This window comes from Molossus molossus, unplaced genomic scaffold (assembly GCF_014108415.1).
Source record: "Molossus molossus isolate mMolMol1 unplaced genomic scaffold, mMolMol1.p scaffold_m16_p_4, whole genome shotgun sequence".
Lineage (NCBI taxonomy): Eukaryota > Metazoa > Chordata > Mammalia > Chiroptera > Molossidae > Molossus > Molossus molossus.
Window position 1 is genome coordinate 66,828,363 of NW_023425377.1, and position 17,357 is coordinate 66,845,719.

The window sequence follows — 17,357 nt, forward strand, 5'->3', positions numbered from 1 at the left end:
AGAGAAACATAGACATGAGAGAGAGACATTGAGTGGCTGCCAACCACACAACCCCAACCAGGGCCGGGGACAAACCACAACCGAGGCACGTGCCCTTAGCAGGAACGGAACCTGGGCCTCTTCGGTTCGCGGGATGACAATCCAACCGCTGAGCCAAACTGGCCAGGGATGAACTCTTTTTTTAAAAATTGTTTTCTTGCCCTGGCCGGTTTGGCTCAGCGGTTAGAGCATTGGCCTGCGGTCCGGAGAGACCCGGGTTCAATTCCCGCTAAGGGCATGTACCTCGGTTGCAGTTTGTCCCCGGCCCTGGTTGGTCGTGCGGGTGGCGGCCACTCGATGTGTCCCTTTCACGTCGATGTTTCTCTCTCTTCCTCTCTCTCCCTCCTACTCTGTCTGTGCAAAAGATGGAAAAATGACCTCGGGTGAGGATAAAAATAAATAAATAAATAAAAATTGTTTTCTTTATTGATTTTTAGAGAGAGAGAGAGAGAAACATCGATGAGAAAGAACATCGATTGGCCGCCTCCTGCATGCCCCCCAGTGGGGATTGGGCCCACAACCTGGGCATGTGCCCTGACTGGGAATCCAACTGGTGACCTCTTGGTGCATGGGTCAACGCTCAATCACTGAGCCACACCAGCCAGGCAAGAGTTGAACTCTTGAATTATCTCCCCTCCCACAAAATCATCCCCCTCTCTGACCTGTGTACCAGCCCCAAGCCTGTTCTATTGGAGTGGAGGCCACCACACCTATGACACTTTTTGCAGGCAAGGGCTCCACTCAGAAAGCACCACATGTACCCTCATTTTATAGCTCAGGAAACTGAGGCTTACCACAGTCTCCCAGCCTGTTCTAGAGCTGGGTTAGAACCAGTTGACTTGGCCATGCCAGCCTCCTGGTCTAGGAGTCTCTGGGCAAAGCAAAGTACATAGAAATAGCTCCAAGCCCTGGCTGGGTAGCTCAGTTGGTTAGAGTGTAGTCCCAAAAGGCCAAGGTTGCGGGTTTGATCCCTGTCAGGACACATACAATAATCAACCGATTAATGCATAAATGAGTGGAACAACAAATCAACATTTCTTTCTCAAATCAATAAAAACAAAAATCAAACAAAAAAATACTTCATAAAGAAAAAAAAGAAAAAGAAAAAAAAGCTCAACTCCACTTTACCTTTGGTCAAGTCTCCAGCAGTTCATGAGCTCCTTCCTACTCTGTGCCAGGCACTCAGCAGAGCTTGTGTCCTCCACTACCTCCTCTTTTAAGTCCCACTAGTTTTCCTCAGTTCACTTTAAAAGTTCAGCTCCTTGCCCGGACGGTGTGGCTCAGTGGATTGAGTATCGTCCCATGGACCGAGAGGTCCCAGTTTGATTCCCAGTCAGGGTACATGCCCTGGTTCCCCAGGGTACATGCCTTGATCCCCCAGTAGGGGGCGTGCAGAAGGCAGCGGATTGATGTTTCTCTCTCTCTGTTTCTTCCTCTCTCTCTCAAAAAAAATGTTCAGCTCTCACCCTGGCCAATTTAGTTCAGTGGTTAGAGCATAGACCTATGGGCCAAAGGGTCATGGGTTTGATTCCTGGTCAAGGGCAGGTACCTGGGTTACAGGTTTGATCCCCAGCCCCAATCAGAGTCATGTGGGACACCACATGTTTCTCTCTCTGATGTTTCTCTCTCTCTCTCTCTCTCTCTCTTCCACTCTATCTAAAAAAATTAATGGAAAAATATCCTCAGGTGAAAACTAACAAAACAAAACAAAAAAGTTCAGCTCCCCAGAGTTCTGCCTTGGCTTAGGGTCCACTGTGGCCCCTGAGTCATCCTCATTTCAGCAAAAACTTATCATCATCTGGATTCTTCCTCAAATGTTGGTGAGAGGCAGTTTGGAAAGGATGGTCTCTTAGTCCTTAATTCCTTGGAGGTTCTTGAGGGACTCTCTTCCCACCTTCTCAGTTACTTCAGGCCTGACTCTACTATTCTGAGCCTCAGTTTCCCATCTGTAAAATGGAGATAAAGTCAGGCCAGGGCACTAGGCCTCTTCTAGGCTCAGCTGTCATCTCCACAAGGCCCAGGAGACTGGACAGAGAAATGTGAGTCTGCATGTGGACCCAGACCCCTCTTGAGCCTAGTCCTGGATGTTATTTCCATATTTCTGCCATCTGGGAGGCAAGAGAGGAAGCACAAAGATCCATCCAGGGTGGAGCGGACAGGGTCAATGAATGAACGTGCAAGTAGCTAAAGTGCCCAGCAGCCTGGAACTGGGAAGGAAGTAATTGTAGGAGGTGGCCCATGAAATATTTACCCACCCTCAGTCAGGCCCCTGGGCATGGTGCCTGGGAGGATCAGGAGTCAGGGAGCAGCTGGAACAAGATTGGTGGTAGGATTTTCCAGAGCTTTGATCTGCTGACTGTTCCCAGAGCCCAGGACTCTGTGCCCCCTATTACAACTCTGAGTGTGGCCATGGGGACCTTTCAGGCACCTGTGGAAGATTAGGGCTGATCCTCCCTGGGGAGCTCTGCAGTGAGTCTGTGCACCCACATGTGCAGACCTGTGTGAACTCTCAGAGGGGCTGACTGTCAGTGATGCCCATTTTACAGACAAAGAAACCTGTGAGTCCCAGAAGGTGTAAAAGAGTCACCAAGTGCTGCCTGGGTTGCAGCCATTCCTTGTATCCAGACAGCTTCTGGAGCCCCAAAACAAGAGGGGGCTGGGAGAATATGACCTGGACTAGAATGCGGTCTGTGGGGCTTCAGACAAAGAGCTTCAAACACGACCACCTCATTCTCCCACTGAGCACTCGCACGGTGTACTAAATCTCCAGTAAACCCTAGGAAGCAGGTTTACTATCTGAGGTAATGGGGAAAGAAGGTATCCAGAAACGGGTCAGGGTTTGAGTCCTGGTCAAGGGCAGGTACCTGGGTTGAAGGTTGGATCCCACCCTTGTTCCTAATCATCCTCTCCCTGTATCCTCTGGTGTTTTCTTTCCAGATGTTAAGAGGGAGACTAAGACTTCAACTTCCAAACTTTGGACTTTTTTCCCTCCAGCCACAGCTCTCCTAGTTCAGTGGAAACCTCCACCAACCACTTCAGTACCACCCCCCCAGCTCAGTCTGCACCATCCACCCCAGTACCCCTAGTTTGAGGGCAGACCCCACAATCCCCTCATAGCCCCTTAAATTCAGATCAACCCCCACCATCCAGCCCAGCTCCAGCTCCACAAATTTAAGGTTAGCACCTACCTCCCCACAACCAGAGACAATCCCCACCCCAATTGGGGCTCTCCAGTTCAGAGCTCACCCACATCTCCCACTCCAGCGGCCTGAGTTCCACCTCCTTGACCCTGCATTGGAGCCCCACTTCCCCCAGCCCCAGAACGGGTGCTCTAGCTGGGGTTATCAGGTTGCAGTTATGGGATCAGCCTCCAGGGAGAGACACAGACCTGAGAATGTGCCCAGAAGGGCAGCACCCCTTCCCTCCACCTCCAGTATCACCTAAAGCTCTTCAGACCTTCTGTATTTCATGCACATTTATTAAGTGTCTAGTGTGTGTCACTTCCTGTGGGACACAGCTATGTTGGAAGACAGGTTATAAGTAAATTTCATATTTGTTTATAAAAGAACAAAATAGAACAGAATAAGAAGTTGGAATGTGAGTGCAAATGGTTTGAAATTGTAAACAAGTGGTCAGCAAAGGTCTCAATTTAAAGGAGGTGAGGGAGAAACCACAAAGTTATTTCGTGGGAGAGCAGCCCAAGTAGAAGGCACAACCAGTGCGAAGGTCCTGAGGTAGGACTGTGCCTGGTGCATTTGAGAAAGAGTGAGGTGGCTGGAACTGAGTAGGGTACTTGTGGGGAAGAGATGAGGTGGGAAGATTGTAGAGTGTGACCAACCAGGGCCCCAGGGCTTTAATAGAGGCCAAGAATTTTTAGGGGTGTCTAGAAAAACCTGTTACTCAAACTACCATGTTGTTTGTCTCCAAAATATTCAAAGAAGAGTGCAAACTCAAAGCATGATGATCTTTTGCTTAAAGTCACAGGATATAAACCATCTTCACAAAGTGTCCCGTTTCATATACATCTCCCAAAGGCTGCAGCATTTGTAAACAGAGTTCTAGATTTTTCTCACTTTGCAAGAACTCCCAAGAGTGGCCAATGAGAGCAGTGAAAACACAGCAAACTGAATGAATTCCTTGTAGACAAATATATTCAAAAGCAAAAGGAACCCTGGTCAGTTTGGCTCAGCAGTTAGAGCATCGGCCCACGAACCAAAGAGTCGTGGGTTTGATTCCAGTCAAGGGCACGTACCTCAGTTGCAGTTTGTCCTCTGCCCTGGTTGGGGTCCTGTGGGAGGCAACCAGCCGATGTGTCCCTCTCACATTGATGTTTCTCTCTCTCTCTATCTCTCTCTCTCCCACCCTCCCTCCATCCTTCCCTCCCACTCTATCTGAAGATAAATAGAAAAATATCCTCAGGTGAGGATTAAAAAAATAAAAAGCAAAAGGATAAAAATACACTTTATCCCTGGCCTATTTGGCTCAGCAATTAGAGTGTGAGCCCACAGACCAGAGAGTCCTGGGTTCGGTTCCCGCTAAGAGCACGTGCCTAGGTTGCAGTTTGCCCCCAGCCGTGGTTGGGGTCATGTGGGTGGCAACCAGTCGATATGTCTCTCTCATGTCGATGTTTCTCTCTCTCTCTTTCCCCCTTTCTCCCTCCTGCTCTATCTGCAGATAAATGCAAAGAATGTCCTCAGGTGAGGATAAATAAATAAATAAAAAGATCTGCCTGGCCGGTGTGACTCAGTGGACTGAGCGTTGTCCCATGGACTGAGAGGTCCCAGTTCGATTTCCGGTCAGGGCACATGCCCAGGTTGCAGGCTCAATCCCCAGTGAGGGATGTGCAGGAGGCAGCCGATCAATGTTTCTCTTTCTATCTTAAAAAAAGAAAAGGATAAAAATAAGTAGCCAGCCATGGGGAGAGCTGGGGGAAGGATATTCTATGCAGAGGGTACAGCTCTTGCAAAGGCCCTGAGGCAGGAGTAAGAAGCAGGCACAACAAGGAAGTGGATGAGTCTGGGGCACATTGAGTGAGGGGAGATGGAGGAAAGCGAGAGGCAGCAGTGGGGTAGGCAGGGACCAGGGCATGAGGGGCCTCAGGGACTGCGGTGAGGGGTGTGGATTTTATTCTAGGGGTGTGGGAGCCACTGGAGCTGGCAAGGGACAGATTCAGGGTTTGTCTTCGAAATAGAACTTGGGGTCACAGTCAGGGCCAGCACATATTAGGATCTCAGAGATGGAAGAGATGGATAAATCAAAAGACAGCTTCTCAGCCTCCTTCCAAGCCCTTCTCCTGCTGTGCCAGCACCCCCTCACCCAGGCCTTTGGTCTCCACTTCAGCCTCTCCACCAGGAAAGCAATTAGTCTGGAGTGGCAGGGTGATTAATGCTGCAGATGAGAGACCTCATCTTCACCCACCCTGCTTCAGATGAGGGAGGGGCAACAAGTTAGATCCTGGGAGTTGCTGAAGCATCCCCTCATTGAACCCATTGCAGGTTCTGTCAACTCCTGCCCACAGGGTCTATCTTGTCTGTTTTACCCCAAAACCAACTGAGCCTTCCACAAACATCTGGCTGCCTCCACTGGTTCTCCTGGGGATCACATGACACTCACACCAAAACTGAATGGTCCAGATCTTGGTGCTTCCCTCTAAAAAGTCCCCATCCAGGTAATAGTAGTCCCACCCACCCAGGTAACTGTGACTACTAGTTAATTGGAAAATGACTAGTAACCCATCATAAACACTAGTTACCCTTGAATAGCCTTGAACACCCTACGAGCATGGTCCATCTCTCAGCCTCCAAAACACATGCCAAATTCACTCACAGGCCCCACTATTGGCTGCCGAGCATCTGCCCTGCCCCCCACGGTTCCTACTCCCTGAGGTAGGCACAGAGGCTTCTTAAAATTATAAAGTAAATCACATCCCTCAAAAGCTCTCAATCCAATCTCAGAATGAATTCCCAATTCCTCACTCCAGGCCCTGCATCGACTCCTCACTCCACTTCCCCCTTCCACTGTTCCTCAAACTTGCCAGCTTATTCCCTGCTCAGGGCCTTCTGCCTGGTGTGCTGTCTCCCAAGCTCTCGCCTGGTCAGTTCGTTTCCCTTTCTCACGTCTCAGCTCAAAGTTACCTCCTCAGAAAGACTCCTAACTTTGCCTGAGTGACATTATCCCCCATCACTCTCCGGGCTCTTACATAGTTTAATTTTTTCCCTAGCACTATGGGAATTACCTTTGCATATCTGTTGAATAAATAAATTAATATAAATCTGGGCAACTCATTTTACCATCTGGAGTTCCGTTTTCCCAAGCAGAAAATGGACAGCTGACATAAGTGGGCTTCCTGTCCTGGGAGAGGCCCACTTTCCACACACACCCCACCCTCTGCTTTCTCCGAACACCATCCCAGCTGCTGGAAACCCTCCCTCCTGGGGGAGACCAAGTGTTGATTACTTAGATTTCTGCATCAGAATTCAGGTGCCCGTGGGAGAGGATAGGGATGTTCAGACGTGCTCAAATGGGGGGGGGGCAGGAATCCTGGGTCCTAGAAGGATCAAATTTGTGCAAAGAGATGAGGGGGGGGGGGTGGAGTTAGCAGCACACAGCTGTGTAACCCTCAGCAAGTCATTTCTCTCTGAACATTAACGTCCTCCTCTATGCATGGAAATAAGAGAAGAAAACGATCTATGCAATTTGCCTGCACCTAGTAGAGGCTCTGAGGTGTGAACTGATATGCACTCCTCTCAGCTGCTTTCCTGCTCCCCTTGCCCTGACTCTGGCCTTGATCAGCCTTGTGGTCTTGGACTGCAGTTTCCAAATCTGAATGTTTAGTCTAATGGTGGTCACAGACTCATTGGTGAGGCTCAGGGGCAGAGCAGAAAAAGGCTGGGCCATCCCTTTGAACTCCACTTTTCCCTTGTCCTCATTTACTTCTTTGACCCCCCAGGACACGCCCTCAGCTGTGGATTCCAGTTTTGGTGCCACTCCCTGTGGTCAGCACCGCGGACAGCTCCCAGTCTGTAGCTGGCGCGCGCGCGCGGGGAGGGGGTCCGGTTCTTTTATCATTAAGACCCAGAGGAATTGGTACTGGTTTCATACTCCCATCCCCACCCCACCCCATTCACAGAAGAGGAACTGAGGCAAGCTTACCCTAGACCACGCAGCACGAATTGAACCCACTCCAGATCTGTTGGTCTGGAGAACTTACACCCCCAACTCATTGATTCAACCTCACTCCGTTTGGTTTTTAAATGTCTCAAGTGTTTACTCAGAGCATGCTTGCAAACAACATTTTATTTAATTTCTCCTATTCAGTATTTCCTTCAAGAAATTAACTGAGGCCCTGGTCAGTTTGGTTCAGCGATTAGAGCGTCGGCCTGTGGACTGAAGCGTCATGGGTTTGATTCCCAGTCAAGGGCACATAGCTGGGTTGCAGGTTCTACCCCAGGCCCCGGTTGGGGTCGTGTTGGAGGCAACCAATGGATGTGTCTCTCTTACATTGATGTTTTTCTCTCTCACTCTCCCTCCCTCCCTTCCACTCTATCTAAAAACCAATGGAAAAATATCCTCAGGTGAGGATTAACAAAATAAAATAAAGAAATTAACCGAGGCTCAGAATCCAGAATCCCATCTCCACCATTTATATACCATCTTCAACCTTGGGCAAGTTACTAAAGCTCTGAGATTCAGTTTCCTTATTTGTAGCATGAAGATAATGCTATAAAATGGCCTCCTTGTGCTCTCATTAGCTGAGCCACAAGGGATTCTTAGAATAGCACCTATGTAGAATGAGTGTGCAGAAAAGATTAACTATTGGTACTGTCATTATTATTTACTTGTTTACTTACTGTGTGTTTTGTTGTTATATTTCGATAAATAATATGATTGATGATGTATCATTAAAGTACCTATTATTCTAATAAATAGCAGTATATATTACATAATGTTATACATAATTAATATACTGTGTATTAATTGATTACTAAATAAGTATTGCTATAATGCCTACTGTGGGCCAGGTGCTATTCACATCCTACAAGGTTGGGCGCCATCTCCCCATTTTATAGATGAGGAAACTGAGGCTCAGAGAAGTAAATTCAGGGGTGGAAGTAAGACTGAGATACAGCTCTCCGGGCTATTCCAGGTATCTGGGTGAAGGAATCTCAGGGCCTTGTGGTCCCCAGGGTCCCAGGGAGGTCCCATGCCTGGGAACCCATGTCTTGTTACTGTCTCCCTAGCCTGTCCGAGAGTCTGTGGATTCTAGTTCAGTTTTCATTAGTCTCCTTGGCAGTGGTATCATCGAGATGCTTCTCAGGGGTCCCACTACTGCCACTGCTGTTGAGCTGCCTCAGGTCCCTGGAGAAACTGAGCCCAGTGTCTGTGTGGTGTTCACCATCGGGGCTTGAGGGAAGGAGCAAAGCCATGGCCAAGATTCAGGTAGATGGGGATCGAGGGGGCCAATCCAAGGAGAGAAAAATGCCTCATCTAGCCGGACCTTTCTTTAACCTGTTCATAAAGAGTTTATTAAGCACCTACTGTGTGCCAGGTCCTGCACTGGGGACACAGCCATGGGCAAGCAGGTGCTTGCAGGCTGATGGTAGAGACAGACTCATAGTAACTGGGGAGATGAAGGTGCCCTGGAGCCCAGAAGGGCTTCTGACCCAACACTGGGGAGTAGAGGGTGAGAAAGGACTTCTTGGAAGAAGTGGTATTTAAGGATGAACAGAAGTCAGTGAGGAGGAGCATAAGGAAAGGTATGTCAATTAGATGGAACAGACTGCCAAACCTCAGACTCAAGAGGATCAGGTATATGAGAAGCTGAATACAGACCAGCATGGCTGGTGGGTGTGAAGAGAGCCTGGGGAGGGGGGCAGGGGCTGGAGCAAACCAGACCTCATGGTGTGTAATGAGGAGCCATGGTCTGCTTTCAAGAGAGTGAATTGATATGATTGGCATTTTTAAAAATTCCCTCTGGGGGGTGGTGGGGAAGAGATAAACCACAGAACTTATATGCATGTATGCATGAACAGTGGACATGGACAACAAACTGGGGAAAGGGCAGGGAGGGAGGGGGAGGGGGGAATCAGTGGGGGGGAAAAGGAGAAACATCTGTAACAAAAATTAATTAATAAAAAAATAAAAATAAAATAAAAAAATTCCCTCTGGCTGCTGTAGGGAGAATAGTCAGGGATAGGGGTAGAAGCAGCAGGAGCCTAGCAAGGAAGCAGTTTTGGGTTAAGATCAGGGTTAGGGTTAGGGTTAGGGTTAGGGTTAGGGTTAGGGTTAGGGTTAGGATTAGGGTTAGAGATGCTAGTGCCTGAACCAGGGTGGGAGCCATGGGCTGGAGAGAAGTAGGCAGATTAGAAGTTATTTATGTAGCAGACACACCAGGCATTGGTGAACACCAGCAGAGGGTAAGAGAGAGGGAGGACTGGTGTGGACAGCTCTTGGTCTTTGACCCTTCACATATGACATCCGTTTTTATCTTTGCAATGATGCCAAGAGGTGGGGACACCATCATTATCCCCACTTTTCAGAACAGAAAACAGGCTTGGGAAAGGGAAGGGTAACTGTCCAGCAGGAGAACACATCTCCCCCACCAGTGGGCCAAGTTGTCCTTCACTGTCAGTGTTGGAGGCCAGGGAACTGAGAGGGAGGCCAGGGAACTGAGAGGGAGGCCAGGGAACTGAGAGGGAGGCCAGGAACTGAGAGGGAGGCCAGGGAACTGAGAGGGAGGCCAGGGAACTGAGAGGGAGGCCAGGGAACTGAGAGGGAGGCCAGGGAACTGAGAGGGAGGCCAGGGAACTGAGAGGGAGGCCAGGGAACTGAGAGGGAGGCCAGGAACTGAGAGGGAGGCCAGGAACTGAGAGGGAGGCCAGGGAACTGAGAGGGAGGCCAGGGAGCTGAGAGGGAGGCCAGGGAACTGAGAGGGAGGCCAGGAACTGAGAGGGAGGCCAGGGAACTGAGAGGGAGGCCAGGGAACTGAGAGGGAGGCCAGGAACTGAGAGGGAGGCCAGGAACTGAGAGGGAGGCCAGGGAACTGAGAGGGAGGCCAGGGAACTGAGAGGGAGGCCAGGGAGCTGAGAGGGAGGCCAGGGAACTGAGAGGGAGGCCAGGAACTGAGAGGGAGGCCAGGGAACTGAGAGGGAGGCCAGGGAACTGAGAGGGAGGCCAGGGAACTGAGAGGGAGGCCAGGGAACTGAGAGGGAGGCCAGGGAACTGAGAGGGAGGCCAGGAACTGAGAGGGAGGCCAGGAACTGAGAGGGAGGCCAGGGAACTGAGAGGGAGGCCAGGGAGCTGAGAGGGAGGCCAGGGAACTGAGAGGGAGGCCAGGAACTGAGAGGGAGGCCAGGAACTGAGCCATAAAAGTAAAGAAAAGAGAGGAGTCATTTGTTTTTCAGCACACAGCAACACATGGCAAACTGAGTCTTGAGCTCGGTCTACTTGGTTCCGTGGTCCAAACATTGTCCATTTCTCCAACCTGGGGATACAACTAGGGTAAAGGGTAGAGTATCCATGGGAAATATCCATGAAATATTCTCTGAGCCCTCTGAAAAAGTCAGGGCTCTTCCTGTTCACAAGTCTTCTGCACCAAGTGGCCTCAAAAGCCTCCCTACCACCTACACTGCCCAGCCCTGCTCCTGTCCACATGTACTTAAACAATGTTATTGACTGATTTGAGAGAGAGAGAGAGAGAGAGAGAGAGAGAGAGAGATTTGTTGTTCCACTTATTTATGCATTTATTGGTTGATTTTTGTATGTGCCCTGACCAGAAACCCCCAACCTTGCTTGGCATATCGGGACAATGCTCTAACCAACTGAGCTACTCTGCCAGGGTGTCCACATCTACTTCTGTTAACCGTGATAGAAAATGTTCTCATCCTCAGCCCAGACAGTGTGGCTCAGTGGACTGAGAGGTCCTGGTTCAATTCCCGGTCAGGCACAGGCACAGGTTTCAGGTTTGATTCCCAGTAGGAGGAGTGCAGGAGGCAGCCATTTGATATTTCTCTCTCACATCAATGTTTTTATCTTTCTCTCCCCTCCTCTCTCTCTAACAAGTAAATAAAAACATTTTTTTTTACAAAAGAAAATGTTCTCATCTTCCCTTTGCCACTTCCCAGGAAATTTCCCAAGATTAGAATGCCTGGTGGTAGGGCTTTGAGATTCTAGACCTGGGGAAGGGAAGGGCAGCCTGTGAGAGGGGGCCCGTGGTGTGTCACAGGACAAACGAGATCCTGCCATTTGCACTGAGGGTCTGGATATTGATGTGGCCATAAAAGAGAGCCCTTCTCTACCCATTCCCACTGCTGGCAGCCCTGACCAGAGGCAGCTTCTTTGTGCGCCACCAGGCACGCAAGTTCTGTTCTTTCTGAATCCCTACCCTGTGTGGGTGGGGGGGTTTAGAACTCCAAAGAGGCCCCTTATGGGTCTGAATGACTAAGCCTACCTTCCTGAGCTTGGTGGAGAGATGGTCATTTGTGTCTACCTCTGAAGACCAGAGCCCTGACTCTGCTTCCAGACTCCTTCTTTGCTACCATCACTGGCGAGGGCTGAGGACCCGCCGTTGTTCAGCTTTCAGCACCTCCTGGGAGGATGGCGCCCTAGTCTGGAGGAAGTCAGGAACCCGTCTCCCTGCCCTGGCTTCAGCACCGGCAGGTCGAGGACAGCAACTCGCTGTCTCATCCACCCTCAATCTACTACCTTCTTTCCTTTCAACACCAAAAGAGACAGTGCCTTTGCGCTGGGGGTCTCCCAAGCCCTGTGTCCCTGCTCTCCATTCAGCAACCGGGAGGACAACTTTTTTGCCTTCTCCACTCCAAGTCCGTCCATGTCTTAACTTTTTCCGTTTAGCACTAGAGAAAACGACAGACCATTCTCCACCCTCCACGACCCACCCGCTATCCTTCAGCACTACTGGACACAGACAGCTTCTCGATGTCCGCGTCACCTTGAGCCCCTGTTTTTGTACCCTCTCCGGTTCACCACCGCTGGCGCGGACAGCTCCTCGCTGTCGCCTCCACCCGCGGCCCTGGCGAGACCGGGGCGCAGACACTGACATTCCTCGCTCCGGGGTGGCTTCCGCACCCTCCGCTCCCTGCTCCCCTCCTCTGGCGCATGGAGACGCTGAGAGTACAGGAAGGGATGGAGCGATCCAGCGAGCTGACCCGCGCTCTCAGCTGCCACGGCTTTGCCAGCCCCTCGAAGCACCCCATCCGTATCCAGCAGCGATTCCGCTCGGACCAGAACAAGTTCGTGAGCCTCAGCGAGCTGGACCGGAGCCTGTGGCCAGGGTTCAAGAAATCACGGCTCTCCTGGCCTACCTCCTTCCACAGGTGGTAGATGGGAGGAGGCAGGGCCCTCCCAAGGCATGGGGCGGGGGGAGCACAGGGCCTGGTGGAAGTGGAGGAGTGTCCTTGCTTCTCCAGGGGGCGGGGGTTTCTTTCTTTCTTTTTTTTATAATAGTTTAATGATATGTAAAATACCATATTCTTTTATAGGTATAGTATATCTAACCAGAAATCATCACAACTACTATCCAAACGTAAACAGGGGGTGGGGGTTTCTGTTGTTTGGCTGAGGCGGAACTTTAGAGGACAAAGCTATTTTTACATGGGTGAAGCTGGGGGTGGTGATGTCACGATTATTTATGGATGTGGGTGCCCAGGTGTGCCAGGTGCAGTGTAAGTGTGTGTGTGAATCTGAGCAGTTGTTACCCTGTGTGTGCTCCGACCTGCTGCGTGAGTGTTCATAGCCAGCTGCGTTTCTGTGTGTGACCAGACATGTTTGGTTGTGTACACTAATTGTGTATCTGCCTGTGTGTGTTTCCCCTTGCGGTCCTTGTGGGTATGTGGACTGGTGTGACAGTCCTTGCTCTAACCCAGTTGAGGTCCTTCAGACCCTGGAGTGTCCTCTGGTATTTGTGGGGTTGTGGCCACCATGAGCATCTGAGAGGGCCAGGTTGGGCTGTCCCCAGCCCTGGGGGTAGGAGCATCCTCTGCCACCAACCCTCTCCCCTATGGCCGTCCCTGTCACTTCCCCTGTCGGGGAAGCCTCTTGGAAAGCCTGAGCCCTGGATGTTTCTTCCCTTAAGAAAGGATGGGGTGGCCCAGCCGATGTGGCTCAGTGGTTGAGCATCACTCCCATGAACCAAGAGGTCCCAGTTGGATTCCTGGTCAGGGCACATGCCCCGATTGCCAGCTTAATCCCCAGTAGGGGGCGTACAGGAGGCAAATGATTGATATTTCTCTCTCACGTTGATGTTTCTCTTTCTCCTCCCTCCTCTCTCTCTAAAAATCAATTATATATATGGATGGGGTGGAGAAGGGAAGTGTTGAAGTAGGAAAAGGCTGCTCCTCCTGTTTTATATAAAAGGTAAGTGGGGGGTTCTGGCCAGTTTGGCTCAGCAGTTAGAGTGTCAGGGTCTCAGGGTCAATTCCTGGTCAAGAGCATGTACCCGAGTTGCAGGTTCAATCCCAGGCCCCAGTCAGGGTTGCATGGGAGGCAACCAATCGATGTGTTTCTCTCACATTGATGTTTCTCTCTCCTCCCCCCTTCCACTCTATCTAACAAAATCAATGGGCCCAGCCAGTGTGGCTCAGCATTTGAGCATCGACCCATGCACCAAGAGTTTGCTGGTTCAATTCCCGGTCAGGGCACATGCCCAGGTTGTGGGCCAAATCCCCAGTGTGGGGCATATGGGAGGCAGCCAGTCTATGCTCTCTCTCATCGATGTTTCTATCTTTCTCTCCCTATCCCTTCCTCTCTCTCTAAAATCAATAAAGAGAAACATTTTTAATCAATGGAAAATATCCTTAGGTGAGAATTAACAAAACAAACATGAGTGGGATGATAAAAGAAAGATGGAGAGAAACAGCAGGTGAAACAGGGACCTTGAGGGGGCCAGATGCTGGGCCAGGGCTCCAGGACCAGGAGCAAGGTCCAGGAGCCCCAAGCCCTCCTTAGATCAGAGAGAAAGCCAAAGCAGGCCAGATCTAGAGACCTGGGCTTGATGTCAGGCTGGTGACCTTGGGGGAGTCATTTGCCTCTCTAGATCTTCATTTTCTCCCACCTTGGTCCATGGACCTTTTGGGGCTACTGGCTTCTTCTTCTTTTTTTTTTTTATCCTCACCCAAGGACATTTTTCCATTTTTTGTTCAGGTAGAGTGGGGGAGAGAGAGAGAGGAAGAGAGAGAAAGAAACATCAATGTGAAAGGGACACATCGAGTGGCTGGCACCCACATGACCAACCAGGGCCGGGGACAAACTGCAACCGAGGTATGCACCCCTAGTGGAAACCGAACCCAGGTCTCTCTGGATCGCAGGCCAAAGCTCCAACCGCTGAGCCAAACCGGCCAGGGCGGCTACTGGCTTCTTGATCTACAAGTCTGGCCTAACCCTCCAGTCTGGCCCTCCAGCAGCCCTGAGAAGCATCTGGGACAGCTGGGCTCCGTGGTCCAGAGGAGTTGAAGTTCTTCCCAGATGACTTAGTGGGCCCCCTGCCCCCATTTCCCCTCAGTTCTCAGTTTCTCCAGCCACCCCCTCCCTGTGGCTCATTATTTCAAGAAAGAAAAACAGAGACTGGGAGAGCCCACATGGCTCTGGAAGGTTCTGGAAGGGGTCTGTCCTTGTGAGCATGTACTTTCTCATCCTGTCCATGAATATGTGCTGATGTGGGGGAAGGAACTCAGCCCTTAGGTTCAAGGCCAACGAGTTCAAAGGCCAATCTGCTGGGTGCTCCCCAGCAAGCAAAGAGTATCAGTGAAATGCAAACACACATCTGTACTTCCTGTAGTTTGTTGAGAACTTTCTGTATGGGAGCCTGGTCCCCCACTGTGGCTCTCCACCCCACTGTCCCAGGAGAGTCCTAGCATCTTGTTCAGCAAACATTTACTAGTTACCTACTCTGTGTCAAATCCCCTCCTGGGGACACAGCCATGAGCAAGCAGGTGCTCACAGGATGATGGTGGAGACAGACTCATACCAGCTGGAGAGAGAAGGCTTCTGACCCAGCTTTGAGGGGTATGATGTGAAGAAGGACTCCTTGAAAGAGGTGGCATCTAAGCTTAATCTGAAGGATGAAGATAAATCAGCCAGAGAGAGTGCAGGGAGTGTATACCAATTAGATGGAAGAGATTGTGCAAAGCCTCAGACTCAAGAGAATCAAGTGTATGAGGAGCTAAATACAGAATATGTAGCTGGACAGTGGGAAGGGAGACTCCCTATTCATTTCCCAGGCATTTATTGAGAACCTACAGCATGCTGGGCCCTGAGGGCACAGCTGGTAGCAAGGCAGACCTGGTCCCACCCTCGAGGGGCTGGTGGGCAAAGGAGAAACAAATCAAATAATCACAACAGTAAATGTGAAATTTTACTTTTGAGAGAAGAGTCATCTGAGAATGTTTACCCAGCTGGTCAGGGAGGTGACCTGAATGAGAAGAGTCAGCAGGGAAAGTGTTCCTGCAAGGGCATGGGGTGAGAATGAGCTCGGCTGATTCAAAGAACAGTAAGCAGTGGGATGAAGCTGGAGCAGAGTGAGCCAAGAGGAAGAGGGTGGGAAGCCAGCAGGGGTCAGGCATCACACAGCCTCCAGACAGGTGTGGATTCAGATGAGAGGGCAGTGAGGAGCCACAGGAGGATCTGGAGCAAAGGAAGGTGAGCTCACACCTATGTAAGCATCTACACAAGCGCCCACTCTCCTCTCCCTGGAGACTTGGGAAGTCATTTCCCCTCTCCAGTTTGTAAAATGGATACAACAGCCCCCACATACTGTCTCCCTGGGGCCACCTGGTGGTGGAAGAGAAAAGTGCCTGCCCAGGGCAGGAATGCTCAAATGGGGGGAATAGAGACAGTGATGTGCTAAGGGCACCAGAGACTGCTGGGCATCTCCTCAGGTCATGCAGCACACAGGGACAAAGTCAGGATGCATTCCTCAGGTCCACCCATCCTCCAGCCTCTGCCCCTTACCTGGGGGGGTTTGAGGCCATCCAGGGTCAGGCAGGTCAGATTTCAATACTGAGTCTCAGCTCTGTCTCAATTTCCCCACCAAAAAAGCTATTGCTAATACATTACCGTTATAACTGTTAATAAAATATTTAAGATTGAACCTACTAATGAAACATTGATATTAAACTATTGATGAAACATTAATGAAGTCTGGGACTTCAGGTGGGATGGAGCCAGTTAAGCATGAAGTGGGAAGGGGCACAGGCTGGGTAGTCTGTTGTGGCTGTATGACCTCAAGCAACTGAACACACCTCTCTTTACATCAGTTTCCCCATCCCCAAAATGAGCATAATAGTTCTCACTTTCAAGAGTTGCTCCAGCCCTGGCTGGTTTGGCTCAGCGGTTAGAGTGTCGGCCTGCGGTCCAGAGACCCGGGTTAGGTTCCCGCTAAGGATGTGTGCCTCGGTTGTAGTTTGTCCCCGGCCCTGGTTGGTTGAGCGGGTGGCGGCCACTCGATGTGTCCCTTTCACGTCGATGTTTCTCTCTCTCTCTCTCTCTTCCTCTCTCTCCCTCCCACTCTATTTGAACAAAAAATGGAAAAATGTCCTCTGGTGAGGATTAAAAAAAAAAAGTTGCTCCAAAAATCAAGTGACTTTTACGTGCACAGCCCTTGGCTCAGAGTCAGGCAAGTAGGAAGTGCTTTCTGTATTGATGTGCTTGGTCTTTTTTAAAAAAAATATGTTTTTTATTGATTTTAGAGGGAGAGGAAGAGAGAGAGAGAGAAACAACAATACAAGAATTGGCTGCCTCCTGCACACCCCTTACTGGGGGATTTAGCCCGAAACCCAGGCCCATGCCCTACCGGAAATCGAACCAGCAACTTTTTGGTGCATAGGGTGATGCTCAACCAACTGAGCCACATGGACCACCCAGGGCAGATGTGCTTAGTCTTTCCTTTTTTTTAAATCCTCACCAGAGGAGATATATATATATATATATATATATATATATATATATATATATATATTTATATTTTTTATCCTCACCCGAGGACATTTTTTTTATATATATATTTTATTCAGATAGAGTGGGAAAGTGAGAGAGAGAGAGAGAGAGAGAGAGAAACATTGATGTGAAAGGGACACACCGAGTGGTCGCCACCCACACGACCCAACCAGGGCCGGGGACAAACTGCAACCGAGGTACATGCCCTTAGCGGGAACCGAACCCAGGCCTCTCTAGACCGCAGGCCAACGCTCTAACCGCTGAGCCAAACTGGCCAGGGCTATTTTTTTTACATTTATTTTGAGACAGAGTGGGAAGGAGAAAGAGAGAAAAAAAAAACATCTACGTGAGAGAGATACATTGTCTGG